The sequence below is a fragment of the Cervus elaphus genome, chromosome 7, assembly GCF_910594005.1.
Source record: "Cervus elaphus chromosome 7, mCerEla1.1, whole genome shotgun sequence".
NCBI classification, from domain to species: Eukaryota; Metazoa; Chordata; class Mammalia; order Artiodactyla; family Cervidae; genus Cervus; species Cervus elaphus.
Genome location: NC_057821.1, coordinates 12,334,389 through 12,351,653, shown reverse-complemented (window position 1 = coordinate 12,351,653; position 17,265 = coordinate 12,334,389). Strand labels below are relative to the sequence as shown.

The 17,265-nt window shown below is 42.0% G+C and overlaps 1 long non-coding RNA gene across 1 annotated transcript; it reads left to right on the top strand.

The window, feature by feature from the left end:
- Positions 1–1,975: 1,975 nt before the first annotated feature.
- Positions 1,976–15,969, top strand: LOC122697733. The gene is made up of 3 exons (XR_006342160.1): positions 1,976–2,120; positions 4,713–4,717; positions 15,912–15,969. It is a non-coding gene; the product is annotated as an uncharacterized LOC122697733 (long non-coding RNA).
- The last annotated feature ends 1,296 nt before the right edge of the window (positions 15,970–17,265 follow it).

Sequence of the window (17,265 nt, the reverse complement as noted above, 5' to 3'; positions counted from 1 at the left end):
AGATTTAAATCATATCAAGCATCTTCCCCCATCACAATGATATGAGACTAGAAATCAACTACAAGAAAAAAATTGAAAAACACAAATGTGGAGGCTAACAGTATGCTATTAACCAATGCGTGACTGAAGAAATCAAAGAGGACATCAAAAAAATACCTAGAGATAAGCGAAAATGGAATCACAATGATCTAAAACCTATGAGATGCAGCAAAACCCATTCTAAGAAGGAAGTTTATAGTAATACAAGTCCACCTCAGGAAACAAGATAAACCTCAAAAAAAAAAAAAGAGCAGACCCAAAACAAAAACCAAACACAATCTAATCTCACACTTAAAGGGACTAGAAAAAGAAGAGCAAATAACACCCAAAGTTAGTAAAAGAGAAGAAACATTAATAATAATGATCACATCAGGCCAGAAACCTGCCATAAAGCATTGCTGTGGCAGATTTCTATCTTCTAGAGGTCTTCAAAATATCAAGATTCCTGCACCTGCCTGAAGAGTCTTTCCCAGTTACTTGACAAGGCTGCTAGGAATCCAAGAGTCTCCAATTTCTGGGGGGACCAGGCAGAGAGAAGATAAGAATGTTTCAATTTTACCCATAGGTATAGTTTACAAAATTGCTGTTAAGTCATAACTAACTTGAGGGAAAGGACTTCCCTATATCTGGGAAACATAGATCAAAACCAGTATGATTCCATGAGACTTCCCTGGTGGTCCAGTGGCTAAGACCCTGAGATCCCAATGCAGGGGGCCCAGGTTCAATCAAGGAGATCCAACCAGTCAATACTAAAGTATATCAACTCCAAATATTCATTGGAAGTACTGATGCTGAAGCTGAAGCTCCAATACTTTGGCCACCTGATGTGAAGAGCCAACTCATTGGAAAACCCTGATGCTGGGAAAGATTGAGGGCAGGAGGAGAAGGGGACAACAGAGGATCAGATGGTTGCATGGCATCACCAACTCAATGGACATGAGTTTGAGCAGGCTCCAGAAGATGGTGAAGGACAGGGAAGCCGGGCATGCTGCAGTCCATGGGGTTACAAAGAGTCAGACACAACTGAGCAACTGAACAACAGATTCAATATCTAGTCAGGGAAATAGATCCCACATGCCACAACTTGAAAAAAAATCCCAAGAAAAATAATTTAAAAGAAAAATAAATAAACAAATAAGATCCCATATGCCACAACTAAGACCAGGCACAGCCAAAAAATAAAAACCCCAAACAAAAGCCAGTAACATTCCAGATAAAAACCATATAATTTTTTTAAACCATATCCACCAGTTCACTCACTGACCAATCTTTTTGGTAATTTTTTATGATGCATTCAGCTCTTCCATCAGGATTCTTTAATTTCTTACCCAGTTCAGCAGAATGATCTGAAATTTATCTGAGACCTGTACTTGTAAAAAGGTCTTTCCTATAAATCTTCTTAAAGGTGAAGCACTTTTCAAATAAAAAACTAGAATGAGGTACCAACTCACACTGGTCAGAATGACCATCATTAAAAACTCTCCATCCCCTTCTCCAGGGGATCTTCCCGACCCAGGGATTGAGCCTGGGTCTCCTGCATGGCAGGCAGATTCTTTACCATCTGAACCATCAGGGAAGCACATTAGAAACTCTATAAATAACAAATCCTGGAGAGGATGTGGAGGAAAGGGAACCCTCCTACACTGTTGGTGGGAATGTAAGTTGGTACAGCCACTGTGGAAAACAGTGCAGAAGTTCCTCAGAGAACTGAAAACAGAATTACCATATGACCCAGCAATCCCACTCCTGGGCATGTATCCAGAGAAAATCATAGTTTGAAAAGATACATACATTCCTGTGTTTATAGCAGCACTATTAGCAATAGCCAAGACTTGGAAAAAACCTAAATGTCCATTCACAGATTTTGGTACATACATACAATGGAATACTGCTGCTGCTAAGTCACGTCAGCCGTGTCCGACTCTGTGCGACCCCATAGACGGTAGCCCACCAGGCTCCCGTCCCTGGGATTCTCCAGGCAAGAACACTAGAGTGGGTTGCCATTCCTTCTCCAGTGCATGAAAGTGAAAAGTGAAAGTGAAGTCGCTCAGTCGTGCCCGATTCGTCACGACCCCATGGAGGTCCAGGCTCCTCCATCCGTGGGATTTCCCAGCACAATGGAATACTACTCAGCCATAAAAAAAGATTGAAATAATAGTATATAGCAACAGGAATGCAGCTAGAGATGATCATATTAAGTGAAGTAAGTCAGAAAGGGAAAGACAAATACCACATGATACCACTTATATGTAGAATCTAAAATATGACACAAATGAACCTAACTACAAAGCAGAAACAGGCTCACAGACATAGGGAACAGACTTGTGGTGGCCGGGGGGAAGGGGTTGGGGGAGGAATGGAGTGAAAAGTTGGGGTTAGCCAATGCAAGCTATTATATATGGGATGGATAAACAACAAAGTCCTACTATATAGCACAGAGAACTATAGTCAATATCCTATGGCAAACCATAATGGAAAAGAATATTTTAAAAAGAATGTGCACATATATATAACTGAATCACTGCAGTACAGCAGAAATTAACATTGTAAATCAAGTATACTTCAATAATAATTAAATTTTTAAAAAGTTTAAGCACTGTGCAACATCATCAGAGTACAGTAGATGTCTATAAATGACAAAAGACTTAAAAAGGCACAAACAGCTGATTACAGTGTAATCAAGGAAGAACTTGGTTCTAGTAACTAGAATAATGGCTGATAATAATCTTAACTCTTAAAAACCTTAATCTCACAAAAACCAACAAACAAATTTTTGCGAACTCTGTCATACTAGCATTTCCTTATTGGAAAAACTTATGCTTTAGTTTTCCTTCTGTAAAAGGCAAAGACCAAACCAGCAATTAATGTTCCATTATTAAATGTTCCATTTCCTATTTGAAATGACCCAGGCATCTCAGTTTTCCTGCTAGAGTGTAAAAGGCCTTTTTTCCCCCTTCACTGTTAGAGAGTGAATATGACTATATTAAAGTTTCTGAGAGCACAGTTCACATCTCAAAGGCACAGAAAGAGAAATGCTAATTCCTTCTAGAAAGCTAACTTTCTCTAATGGCATATTCAAAAACTAGTTTTAGAACAGCAAAAAATTCCCATTTTGGCTATCTTCAGGGATTTTTTTTTTCCAGTTTCTAAATAGCCAATTCAGTTTAAACAAATGACAGTAATAGACAATAATACATATTATCATTCAATCACATTTCACAAGCCTCATTTTCAGAGGAACGAGAATCAGCGCTGTAGTCAACCTTCACCTCACTTGTTAGCTCAGCACCTGCAGCCTTTCTTAACAAAAAGCAACAGCCAGCCCACAGCTGTGGCCACTGCCTTACTGTTTCGCTTCTTTTTTCCCACTTTAATGGCGGTCAGTATCTCTGCAACAGCCTTAGGGATGTCCGAGTTCTCTGGCAGCTCTCATTCATCAAGGACACCACCCCAGGGCCCATACTAGTGGACAGCCACCCCAGGATTCCACCTGTAACTTTGGGGTTCCACATGCTGCTGGGTGGTCTCCAGAACTTTCCATTCCCCGTCCTTATTTCCCAACGTCTCGGGCTCACAGGCGTTTCCTTGGCCTCTTGGCTACTTGAGCAATTGTTGGGCTGCACCCCACAGGCCTGCAAAGCCTATACTTGCCCAGATTCAAGACCAAAGATAGAGTCTAGAGTCAGTGGCAGAGCCATCAATGGTTTAATGGATGAGGGGAGCTTATATATCCAAAGCAAGGTCCTGGAGCAACTCCCCACCACATGCAGCAGACGGCAGGCAGCCAGGACATGGCGGCCATCTTTGCTCCCAGGATGGGGAGGGAGAGGTTCCTGGCTGTGGGGGAAATTGATGTCAGGTTGGCTCATCAGTTGCCAGGGAAACTAACAGAGGAGCATGTCCCTCGCTGCCCCTTTGGCAAGCTATCATTGTGGAGATGTTCTGATTTAAAGGTCAGAACGACCACTAGCTGGGGCAGGGGCAAGTATGTAGGAAGGTCAGTCATATGAGTAGGGTGTAGTGTATATATAATGGAATATTATTTAGCCATAAAAAGAAGTATTGTCATTTGCAACAACATGAATGGATCTATAGGGTATTATACTAAGTGAAATGTGTGTATGTGTGTGCTCAGTTACTACATTGGGTCTGACTCTTAGCAGCCTCATGCACTGTAGCCCGCTAGGCTCCTCTATCCATGGAATTTCCCAGGCAAGAAAACTGGAGTGAGTTGCCATTTCCTTCTCCAGGGGATCATCCTGACCCAGGGATCAAGCCCACTTCTCCTGCCTGTATCTTCTGCCTTGGCAGGTGGATTCTTTACCACTTGAACCACCTGGGAAGCCCTGCTAAAGTGAAATAAATCAGAGTAAAACAAACACTACTTAATCTCACTTATATGTGTAATCTGAAAAACAAAACAGGGACTACCCTGGCAGTCCAGTGGCTAAGACTCCATGCTCTCAGTGCAGGGAGCCTGGGTTCAATCTCTTGTCAGGGAAACAGATCCTGCATAACCGTAACTAAAAGAGTTCGCATATCACAATGAAGATCCCACGTGCCACAACTAAGACCCAGCACAGCCAAGCAAATTTTTTTAATTTAAATAAATAAATGAAAAACAAACTCACAGACACAGAGAACAAAGAGGTGGCTGCCAGAAAGGAGGCCAGCAGAGGTGTGAGTGAAACAGGAGAAGGAGATTAAGAGGTATAAATCACCAGGGGAGTTCCTTGATATTCCAGTGGTTGAGACTCCTTGCTTCCACTGCAAGGTTTGATCCCTGATCAGGGAACTAAGATCCACAGTCATGTGGAAATAAATAAATAAATAAATCTCCCATTACATAATGAATAAGTCACAGAGGTATAACAGACAACATAAGATATGTGATCAAAAATATTACAATAACTTTGTATGGAGACAGATGGTAAATAGACTAATTGTGGTGATCATTTCATAAAGTATGCTATTGTCAAATCACGTAGTACACCTGAAGCCATCATAATATTGCACCTCAACTTTATTTCAACTTAAAAAAAAAAAAAGAAAGCTATTAGAGCTGGTTACTCCTGCCTCCTCCTACCCGTCCCAGTGAAGCTAAGTAACAAGTCAGTGCAGCTGTCAATTAGCATATCTGAAGTCCACACTCAGGACTGTCCATGGACAGGGTGAGAAAACTAAAAGCTTGCAATTAAATTCTTAAAAGTAAATATCTCTGTCCCTTTTAAAAGTGCAATTTACCTAATATCATAATAAAAATCCTCCCTCCCCTCTCCCCTGAAAAACCATTAATTACAATATGGAATAATAAGGAATTCAGAGATAGTACCAAGGTGGCGATCAGCTCTGCAGGTAACTCATGGGTAAGAAAACACTTCTTCGGGTTTCCCTCGTGGTCCAGTGGTTGAGACTCCATACTTCCACTGCAGGGAGCAGGGGTTCAATCCCTGGTCAGGGAATTAAAATCCTGCATGCCTTGTGGTGTAGTCAAAAAAAGAGAAAGAAAGAAAAGACTCCCTAGGGGAAGGGACTCACAAGTTTGGCTTTGAACAATGAAGATAGTGATAGTTTGGGGGGTTGGTGGAAGGTGAGGATGGAGGAAGGGCAGAAGGCATCCCAGAAAGAGGGACCAGCAAGTGCAAAGACAAGGAGGTGGGGGACACACACAGTGGTGTGTCTGAGGAGGTGGGAACTGAGCTGTGTTGCCACGGCACAGGTGGGCAGCCGTCAGAAGCGAGACTGCAAAGTGAGCGACTGCCATGTCTTAAAGAGGCCACCATACTGTGGCAAGGAGTTTGCACTTGGCTCTGTGGGTGTGTTTTTTAAAATAATTTATTTTTATTTTATTTGGCTGCACTGGGTCTTAGTTGTGGCGTGTGAACCTCGAGTTTCGGTTTGTGGGATCTAGTCCCCCGACCAGGGATTGAACCTGGTCCCCCTGCATTGGGAGCAAGGAGCCTTAGCCCCTGGACCACCAGGGAAGTCCCCTGGGGATGTGTTTTTCAAACTGAGGGTTGTAACACATTCAAGTATGGTGTCAGTGGAAGTCAATTTAGTAGGTCAAGACGAGTGTTTTTAAAAATAAAAAAGAAATAAAATGGAATAGACTAGAATAAAACATAATCCTTTTTGTAATAAGTGAAATAACATTTCACTATGTGAAAATGTTGCTTGAGCTTTGTATGTTGTGGCAGATACTACAAATTTTCCATCAATACATCCTCCTCTTTTTCATGTTAATATTCAGATCCCCAAGTGCTGGCATGTGGCCACAGCAGAAGACTACGTTCTCCAGCCTCTTTTTCAGACAGGTGTGGCCATGTGCCTAAGTTCTGGCCAATACAGTGTGAGCCGTGGTGGTGTGTCACTTCTGGGTCCTGCTCCTGAAGAAATTATATACATGCTTTTGTGTCTTTTCCCACTGGCTGGGATACAGACTTGATGGTAGGAACTACAACAGTCACCTTGGGCCCAGAGTTTGAAGCTGTGGTTCGAGTGTTAAAGCCTTGAAAAGCATACCCCCAGACTATAAAAGAGAAGTCAAGTTATGCAAAAGATTAATTTCTAACTTAGTTGAGGCATACTCACATTTCTGTTACGTTATCGCAAACCAATCCAGGCATGTGTGTATGTACGTATCAATATGTAAATATGTGTGTGCTCATATATGAACATGTGTTTATACATACACACCCCTCAGGCCATATATAAACTATATAAGGATCGTGATTTTAAAAAAATAGAGAAACTGGGGCTTCCCTGATGGTCCAGGGATTAAGAATCCACCTGCCAGGGCAGGGGACATGGGTTTGATCCCACATGTTAACCCACAGAGGGTGCCACATGCCACTGAGCAACTAAGCCCACCAACTAAGGGCCGCAACTCCCAAAGCCCACACGCCCTAGACACGTGCTCTGCAACAGGAGAAGCCACCTCGATGAGGAGCCTGCGCACAGCAACCAGAGAGTAGCTCCCCCCACTGCAACTAGAGAAAGCCAGTAAATAAATAAAACAGAGAAACTGCCTGCCCTTAAAGTATGCTTTAAGTAAGTGAGCAAGGTGATCAGATTTGTGTTCCCAAGCTGGAAGGAATCTTATGGCTCACTTAGACCATTTAGTCTTTCTTATAGATGGGAAACTGAGGTCCATAGAGGTTAGGTAACTGATTCAAAGTCCTAAGTAGCAAGAGCTTGTCCTTGACCCTTGACCTCTGATACAGACTGGGCCCCTGCCACGTCACCAGTTGACAAAGATTTGTTTATCTTGCTCTCCTAATCTTCAAATGTTCCTCTGCATCACATTGTTGCCCTAGTTTTCTAATTAATTCGATTCAATTCAGCAAACATTGATTGTAAACCTATTACATACTAAGTTGTAAAGACATAGGAAAGAGCTTCACAGAAAATTCTGGGGAGGAGGTTCAAGAGGAAGGGGACATACACATATCTATGGCTGATTCATGTTGATACATGGCAGAAACCAACACAGTATTGTAAAGCAATTATCCTCCAATTAAAAATAAATTAAAAAAAAAATCCCTTAGCCCACAGGCTCTAGAGCATGTCTATTGCAACAAGAGAAGCCCATGTGCCACAACAGACACCCAGTGCAGCCAAAATAAATAAAAATTAAAAATTAATTAACTTTTTAATTAAAAAGTTTCTTAACTGGTATATAAATAGATACATAAATAGATCTATATTTAGGCATGGATGGGTATCTATACATACACACTCTGACCTTAGAGAGAGGGTGAAGCAGTGACACCTGAGGAGCAATTGTGTACATCTAGAACCCAGGTTTGGTTTTTAAGTATAATTCTTAGGGTTCCTTACAGAAGTGGTTGATTCCGGGCGGGGGAGGCAAAACACAACATGAGCCTGCAGCATCTTGCAGTGAGAGGAAGTAAAAAAGTGCTCAGAGAAGGATGGGAGGTGCTTCCTTCTTGGTCTAGTGGTTAAGAATCCACCTGCCAATGCAGGGGACACGGGTTTGATCCCTGATCCGGGAAGTTCCCACATGCCACGGAGCAACTAAGCCCTGGAGCCACAACTACTGCGCCCACATGCTCTAGAGTCTGTGGTCCACAACATGAGAAGCCCGTGCACCACAGCTAGAGAGTAGCCCCCATTCACCACAACAAGAGAAAGCCCTTGAGCAGCAACGAAGACCCAGCACAGCAAAAAATAATCCATTAAAGCAAAACAAAACAAATTTGTCACCCATCATGCATGACTCGCCTAACATTGCCAGCTAAGGTGGGGCAAGGTGACACTGCCTTCTTGTTTCAGCAGTCATATAGTAAACAAGCGTCCGTCTGCGGTAAATTTAGTGCCATGTTTTTTGCATTTTTGTGCTTATTGTTGGTGACTTTGCTTTTTAAAACTGCACACTCCCCCCACCGTGTGCTAGATAAGCTTCTCCCAGGCACGAGTTACAGGACTGCTGGCCATGAGTTTGATGTGAATGAGTCAATAATATATATTAAATAAGCTGAGGCGCACATGAAATGTTTGTGCCCAGAGGCTCATAGGAACCTAACCTTGTATTTCCCCTCCAAGCAGTTGTTCACTATTCACTAATTCAATGTTTGCAGCAACTTAACAGAACACAGCTATTGTGAATGACAAAATTTGACAGCATTTAGTAGCACCTTCTACATACCTGGCCCACCCTATACTTTCTTTGACATGATCTCAAATATTCCTGACAATATCTAGAAAAAAGTTTTTGTCTTAGGCTTCTACCAGTCATCTAAATGCTGAAGTTGGCTGGCTCCTCTATCATTTTCTAACCCCTGACAGATGTCTGATTAACTGGGTACTCTGTAGTCACATTTTTTTCTTCCAAGTAGATCAATAATATTTCTTTTTTAATTTATTTTTTAAATATTTATTTTTATTTATTAATTTGGCTGTGCCAGGTCTTAGTTGTAGCATGCAGGATCTAGTTCCCTGACCAGGGATCAAACCCAGGCACCCTGCATTGGGAACATGGAATCTTAGCCACTGGCCCACCAGAGAAATCCCCCAATAATTTTTCTTGATTACTATATTCAGTTCTTACCAATTTCAGAGAGAGAAAATATTTACAGAGGTGAGAGACACGAACTTTTTTCTCAAAAATTTCCTGTGACTTCTTATTGGAATAAACTTCAAAAGTTGAAAAAATAGTAAAATGAACACCCATAAACCCTTTGAAGACTTGTCACGTGGGAGGGTGATCAGTTTCATAGAGTCAGAGTGGAGCTTGGAGTAAGGAAGGAAACGGAGCAGAAGACAAACTTAAAAGCTTGAAACAGGGAAGAATTTTCTCTCTTGGAGAGAGGATGGACTCAGCTAAGGTAGAATGACTGCAGACAGGGATGTGGGGGAGCTGATCCCTGCTCTGGGTGGGAAGGAGGTCTAGACAACAGGTCAAGTTGTCCACGAGTCCACAATCCACTGTTGTGTCTGAGCCGTAGAACTGCCACAGGATGGTTTACATAGCAGTCGTATGGTGTTTCAGCCACTCCATGTGTTATCTCAGCATTTGCGGGCATGCTTGAGAGCCCAACCTCTATTTGTAATGCAGCTTCTCTGGAAAGGTGTGTTGAATTTCAAACAAATGATACACAAACAAACCTTTGAATCATGACCCTATAGAAGCCGGAGAACTGTCTGTTCTTTTGACTTGTCCTTGAACTCTTTGAAGCATCCCAACTGCCCTCCTAGTGCTACTCTTCTGGGATTGGGGGACTCCGTGTTCGCCTTATGATGGTTTTCTAAACTTCAGATCCCAACAGGGATTTGACCAGACAGGAACAAATAGGACCTGAGATCTGGCCCCTCTGAGTTATATTCTCCCAGCTCGGCTCCATGATTTTGTCTGAAGTAAATGCCTAGGGTGGCAGATAATCCTGCTCCACTAGGAATGTGCCAGTGATGTCTTCAGCCACCATTCTCTTCTTAGGCCTCCAGTGGCTATTTGTATCTGAATAAGAAGACTCCTGAAAGTCCCTTGGACAGCAAGGAGATCAAACCAGTCAGTTTTAAGGGAGATCAACTCTGTATATTCACTGGAAGGACTGATGCTGAAGCTCCAGTATTTCGGTCATCTGATGAGAACAGACGACTCATTGGAAAAATCCCAGATGCTGGGAAAGACTGAGGGCAGAAGGAGGAGAGGGTGTCAGAGGATGAGATGGCTGGATGACATTACCAATGGAATTAATACAAACTTGGGTAATATCTGGGAGATGGTGAGGGGCAGGGAGGCCTGGCGTGCTGTAGTCCATGGGGTCGCAAAGAAGTGGACATGACTGAGCGACTGAACAACAAGTAGACAACATACTTTTGGTGCTTGGTTACAATATATTTTAACATTTTATTATGTATTTTCTTGTCAGTTCTCCAGCTGTCCCATGTGACTCTCACCTTTTCATAAGATTGTAAACCTCAACCTTACATCTGCCCCTAATATAGTCATCATTTAGCACCTCTGTAAAGCCAAGGGCAGGGGCAGTGTGATGTGTAAGAAGGACTATAAACTTGGAGACAGATAAACTTAGGGTTCTACTCATTTAAAACTGACCCTCCGAATCCACATTTGCAGATTGAAACCAACCAACTACAGATTGAAAATATTCAGAAGGGACTTCCCTGGTGGTCCAATGGCTAAGACTCCATGCTTCCAAAGCAGGGGGCCCAGGTTTGATCCCTGGTCAGTGAACTAAGATCCCATATGCCACAACTAAGACCCGGCACAGCCAAATAAATATTAAAAAAAAAGAAAAGAAAATATTCTGAAAAAAGAAATTACATAGATTACCAAAAAGCAAATCTTGAATTTCCCTCCCACACTGGCAACTATTCATATAGCATTCATACTGTATTTGGGCTTCCCAGGTAGCATTAGTGGTAAAAAAAAAAAAAAACAAAAACAAAAAACAACAACAAAAAACCTGCCTGCCAGTGCAGGAGACATAATGAGATGCAGGTTCAATCCCTGCAGGGTCAGGAAGATTCCCTAGAGAAGGGAATGGCAACCCATTCCAGTATTCTTGCCTGGAGAATTTCATGGACAGAGAAGCCTGGTGGGCTACAATCCATGGGGTTGCAAAGAATTAGACACAACTGAGCAACTAACACACACACACTGCATTTACAACTATTTACACAGCATTTGCGTCATATTAAATATTATAAGTACAACAGACTAGTTCCAAATGGGAAAGGAGTATGTCAAGGCTGTCTATTGTCACCCTGCTTATTTAACTTAAATGCAGAGTACATCATGCGAAATGCCAGGCTGGATGAAGGACAAACTGGAATCAAGATTGCCGGGAGAAATATCAATAACCTCAGATACACAGATGACCACCCTTATGGAAGAAAGTGAAGAGGAACTAAAGAGCCACTTGATGAAAATGAAAGAGGAGAGTGAAAAAACTGGCTTAAAACTCAACATTCAAAAAACGAAGATCATGGCATCCGGTCCTGTCACTTCATGGCAAATAGATGGGGAAACAATGGAAACAGTGACAGACTTTATTTTGGGGGGCTCCAAAATCACTGCAGATGGTGACTGCAGCCATGAAATTAAAAGACACTTGCTCCTTGGAAGAAAAGTTATGACCAACCTAGACAGCATATTAAAAAGCAGAGACAAAAGACTCTACCAGAAAATTACTAGAGCTAATCAATGAATATAGTAAAGTTGCAGGATATAAAATTAACACAGAGAAATCCCTTGCATTCCTATACACTAACAATGAGAAAACAGAAAGAAATTAAGGAAACAATACCATTCACCATTGCAACAAAAAGAATAAAATACTTAGGAGTATATCTACCTAAAGAAACAAAAGACCTATACATAGAAAACTATAAAACACTGATGAAAGAAATCAAAAAGGACACAAACAGATGGAGAAATATACCATGTTCATGGATTGGAAGAACCAATATTGTCAAAATGGCTATACTACCCAAAGCAATCTATAGATTCAATGCAATCTCTATCAAGCTACCAACCGTATTTTTCACAGATCTAGAACAAATAATTTCACAATTTGTATGGAAATACAAAAAACCTTGAATAGCCAAAGTAATCTTGAGAAAGAAGAATGGAACCTGCCTGACTTCAGACTATACCACAAAGCCACAGTCATCAAGACAGTATGGTACTGGCACAAAGACAGAAATATAGATCAATGGAACAGAATAGAAAGCCCAGAGATAAATCCACGAACCTATGGACACCTTATCTTCGACAAAGGAGGCAAGAATATACAATGGAAAAAAGACAACCTCTTTAACAAGTGGTGCTGGGAAAACTGGTCAACCACTTGTAAAAGAATGAAATTAGAACACTTTCTAACACCATACACAAAAATAAACTCAAAATGGATTAAAGATCTAAATGTAAGACCAGAAACTATCAAACTCCTAGAGGAGAACATAGGCAAAACACTCTCCGACATAAATCACAGCAGGATCCTCTATGACCCACCTCCCAGAATATTGGAAATAAAAGCAAAAAGAAACAAATGGGACCTAATGAAACTTAAAAGCTTTTGCACAACAAAGGAAACTATAAGCAAGGTGAAAAGACAGCCCTCAGATTGGGAAAAAATAATAGCAAACGAAGCAACAGACAAAGGATTAATCTCAAAAATATACAAGCAACTCCTGCAGCTCAATTCCAGAAAAGCAAATGACCCAATCAAAAAATGGGCCAAAGAACTAAACAGACATTTCTCCAAAGAAGACATACAGATGGCTAACAAACACATGAAAAGATGCTCAACATCACTCATTATCAGAGAAATGCAAATCAAAACCACAATGAGGTACCATTACACGCCAGTCAGGGTGGCTGCTATCCAGAAGTCTACAAGCAATAAATGCTGGAGAGGGTGTGGAGAAAAGGGAACCCTCTTACACTGTTGGTGGGAATGCAAACTAGTACAGCCGCTATGGAGAACAATGTGGAGATTTCTTAAAAAACTGGAATTAGAACTGCCATATGACCCAGCAATCCCACTTCTGGGCATACACACTGAGGAAACCAGATCTGAAAGAGACACGTGCACCCCAATGTTCATCGCAGCACTGTTTATAATAGCCAGGACATGGAAGCAACCTAGATGCCCATCAGCAGACGAATGGATAAGGAAGCTGTGGTACATATACACCATGGAATATTACTCAGCCATTAAAAAGAATTCATTTGAATCAGTTCTGATGAGATGGATGAAACTGGAGCCCATTATACAGAGTGATGTAAGCCAGAAAGATAAAGACCAATACAGTATACTAATGCATATATATGGAATTTAGAAAGATTGTAACGATAACCCTATATACAAAACAGAAAAAGAGACACAGATATACAGAACAGACTTTTGGACTCTGTGGGAGAAGGCAAGGGTGGGATGTTTCGAGAGAACAGCATCAAAACACGTATATTATTTAGGGTGAAACAGATCACTAGCCCAGGCTAGATGCATGAAACAAGTGCTCGGGCCTGGTGCACTGGGAAGACCCAAAGGAATCGGGTGGAGAGGGAGGTGGGAGGGGGGATCGGGATGGGGAATACATGTAAATCCATGGCTGATTCATGTCAATGTATGACAAAAACCGCCACAATACTGTAAAGTAATTAGCCTCCAACTAATAAAAATAAATGGGAGAAAAAAGAAAAAAAAGAAAAAGCAGAGACATTACTTTGCTGACAAAGGTCTGTGGAGTCAAAGCCATGGTTTTTCCAGTAGTCAGGTATGGATGGGAGAGTTGGACTGTAAAGGTGAGTGCCAAAGAATTGATTCTTTTGAACTGTGGTGTTAGAGAAGACTCTTGAGAATCCCTTGGACAGCAAGGAGATCAAACCAGTCAGTCCTAAAGGAAATCAGTACTGAATATTGTTTGGAAGGACTGATGCTGAAGCTGAAACTCCAATACTTTGGCCACCTGATGCGAGTAACTGACTCCTTGGAAAAGACCCTGATACTGGGAAAGATTGAAGGCGGGAGGAGAAGGGGACAACAGAGGATGAGATAGTTGGATGGCATCACCGACTCGATGGACACAAGTTTGAGAAGCTCTGGGAGTTGGTGATGGACAGGGAAGCCTGGTGTGCTGCAGTTCATGGGTCACAAAGAGTTGGACAGGGCTGATCGACTAAAGCAACTGACTGAAGTATTATAAGTAATCTAGAGATGATCAAAAGTATATGGGAAAATGTGAGTAGGTTAAGTGCAAATACTATGCTGTTTTACCTAAGGGTCTTGAACATCTGTGAATTTTGGTATCTGAGGGGTGTCCTGAAACTAATCCCCTGGCCCCGTACCAAGGGCTAACTATACTAGCCATGGGACCTTGTTAAATTATTTAACTTCTGAGTTTTGGTTTTCTTAACTCTAAAAGGGAAATGATTATATACTAGTAAATGGTCTGTCACATGCCAGGCATCCAATAAATGGTCATTGTCACAAATGATGTCTGTATGATACCACTGAAATGAAATTCTAGAACAGGCAAAACTAATCTAGAGTGACAGAAATTAGATCAGTGGTTGCCTGGGGCTGGTGGGGGTGGGATGGGTAATCAACTGCAAAAGGCCAAGGAAACTTTTGGGGGGGTGGAAATATTCTATCTTGATTGTGGTAGTGGTTACATGGGCATGCACATTTGTTGAAACACATCAAACCATGCACTTAAAATAGGTGCTAGTTAGTGTATGTAAATGATCCCTCGATACAGTTGGTTTTAAAAATAACATTCATTCCCTTCCTCTCTCCATCAATGAAAATGTGTTAGATTAAGACACACATTTCAGAGCCAAATACGCACTTTATTTTTAATTTTAGATTATTCATATTACTGTATAATTTCCCCCATGGATTCATGTAAATAAATGTGACTTGGCTTGATATCAAATTCCACTTTTCAACTGACTTATAAAAGTGGAGAGATGTGTCATAACGAGCGTGAGAGGGCAGACTCTCGTCATGAAAGTACATTTAGAACTTCCCCGGTGGTCCAGTGATTAAGACTCTGCTCTTCCAATGCAGGGGGCACAGGTGGGGGAATTAAGATTCCACATGCCGCATGGTGCTGCCAAAATACAAACAAACAAACAAAAACAAAACTAAACAAACGAAAGAAAGTATACTTAAAGACCATACAGTTGTTAAACAAATCACTATCTTTGACTTGCCTCATGGTCCAGTGGCTAAGAATCTGCCTACCAATGCAGGAGACATCTGTTCAATCCCTGGTCCAGGAAGGTTTCAGATGCCACAAGCAACTAAGCCTGTGTGCCACAACTACTGAGGCAGTGCTCTGCAACAGGAGAATCCACCTCAGTGAGAAGCCCACGCACCACAACTAGAGACTAGTCCCCGCTCGCCGCAACTAGAGAAAGCCTGTGCGCAGCAATGAAGACCCAGTGCAGCCAAAAATGAATAAATAAACAATTTAAAAACAAATCACTATCTTAAGGAAAATATTTCTGGTGAAATAGTAAAAGCTTGCCATAAAATAAATGATAATGAGAGAGTTTGGATGAATGGAGTGACCTGGGGGAGCTTTTTACTTATACTTACTCAGCATGATCCCACCCCACGACTACCACCCTCTTCCCATAACGGTACCTCTTTCCTTCCAAAGGGAAAGGGTGCATACCAGATACCTTTCGAGGAATTTCCTTGGAATCTGCTCCCAGACACTTTTGCTTCCTTTTCACTGGGCATAACTTTGTCATGTCCAGTGACAAGGCTGGACATGTCCACAGCTAGCTGCAAGAGAACCTGAGAGATTTAATCTTTATTCTTATTTAGTTGGTTAAGTGGTATCTGACTCTTCTGTGATTCCATGGACTGTAGCCCACCAGGCTCCTCTGTCAATGGGATTTCCCAGGCAAGGATAGTAGAGTGGGTTGCCATTTCCTTCTCCAGGGGGTCTTCCTGATCCTGGGATCAAACCCACACCTCCTGCATTGGCAGACAGGTTCTTTACCATTGAGTCACAAGGGAAGCCCCAAAAGAAAGCCAAATGACTAGCTAAAAATCAGAGGTCCTATGACTAAGGAAGAAAAAAGTAGATGTTAACATAGGCAATGATTCATCTCTGCCCAAAGCCATATCTACTAACAATATTTCATATATAATGGTGGAAAATTAGAAATTACCAAAATTAATAAAGCACATCCATACTATGGCCATATCAAAATGATTCTCTTTGCCCAGTTCTTGAAATGGAAGCATTTCAATAGTAATTGTTAAGTGGGAGAAAAACAGGTTACCAAAAATATGAGCTCTGTTCTATAAAATTATATATAGATCACATGTGTATGTATATAAATATGGATGTGCTAAAAATATTTCTCTCTGGGTGGTAGAATTACATCATATAACTTTAATTCATTTTATACCATTACTTTTACTAAAAAGAATGTATCATTTTTATAAGCAAAAAAATATCTTTTCACTTCGAAAATACGTGGGCATCTGTGTCTCTTAGGAACTTCATGAGCAGAGATGAGAAGCGAGCAGTGGCAGGGATTAAGGGCTGGGGAAGTTCTCCATCATTTTCCACACAAGTGATGTTCTGTTGCTGGTTTCCTGGGAGCCCCTGGACAGTGGTGTCCAGGCGGCTATTGATCCCCACGCCTAAACTCAGGAAAAAGGTCTCTGCTGAAGTGGTGGGAATCACCACGGAGAAGATGGTGTGTAAAGCTGGGCGAGGAGGTGCAATAGAGCAGAACCACCCTGGGCGTCTTCCCTCGGCCTCCAGAGCCACTCCGTGCCTGGAAAAGTTGACCTGTGTGAACTGTGTCACACCAGATCCCTGCCTTCTGGCTTTCAACTGGGTTCAGTGCACAGGAGACCCTGGTAGGAGATCAGAGGATGGGAAGAGAGAAGCGGGGGTATTTCTGCCTCTGGCTCCTTCCATGCAGGGCTAACACAGGCTGACTGTTTCTCCCAAATGGAGGTTCAGCTCTTATCAGGCTGGCTTCTCCTCCAGGCCCGAGTGAGGAAGTGTGCCCACGACTGCCAGCCCCAGGGCCCAGGACTGCCCCTGGTTTCCCAGCACCTGCCCCACACCTTTGTAAATAGCTCTTTTTTCACACTTGCCCTCCATTACCCAATCTGAGTGTGCCATCTGTTTCCTGCCAGGATCCTGGCCAACACAGAGGGCTCCGGGGTGAGGACAGGAAAGAACACCCAAGTTTAAAGG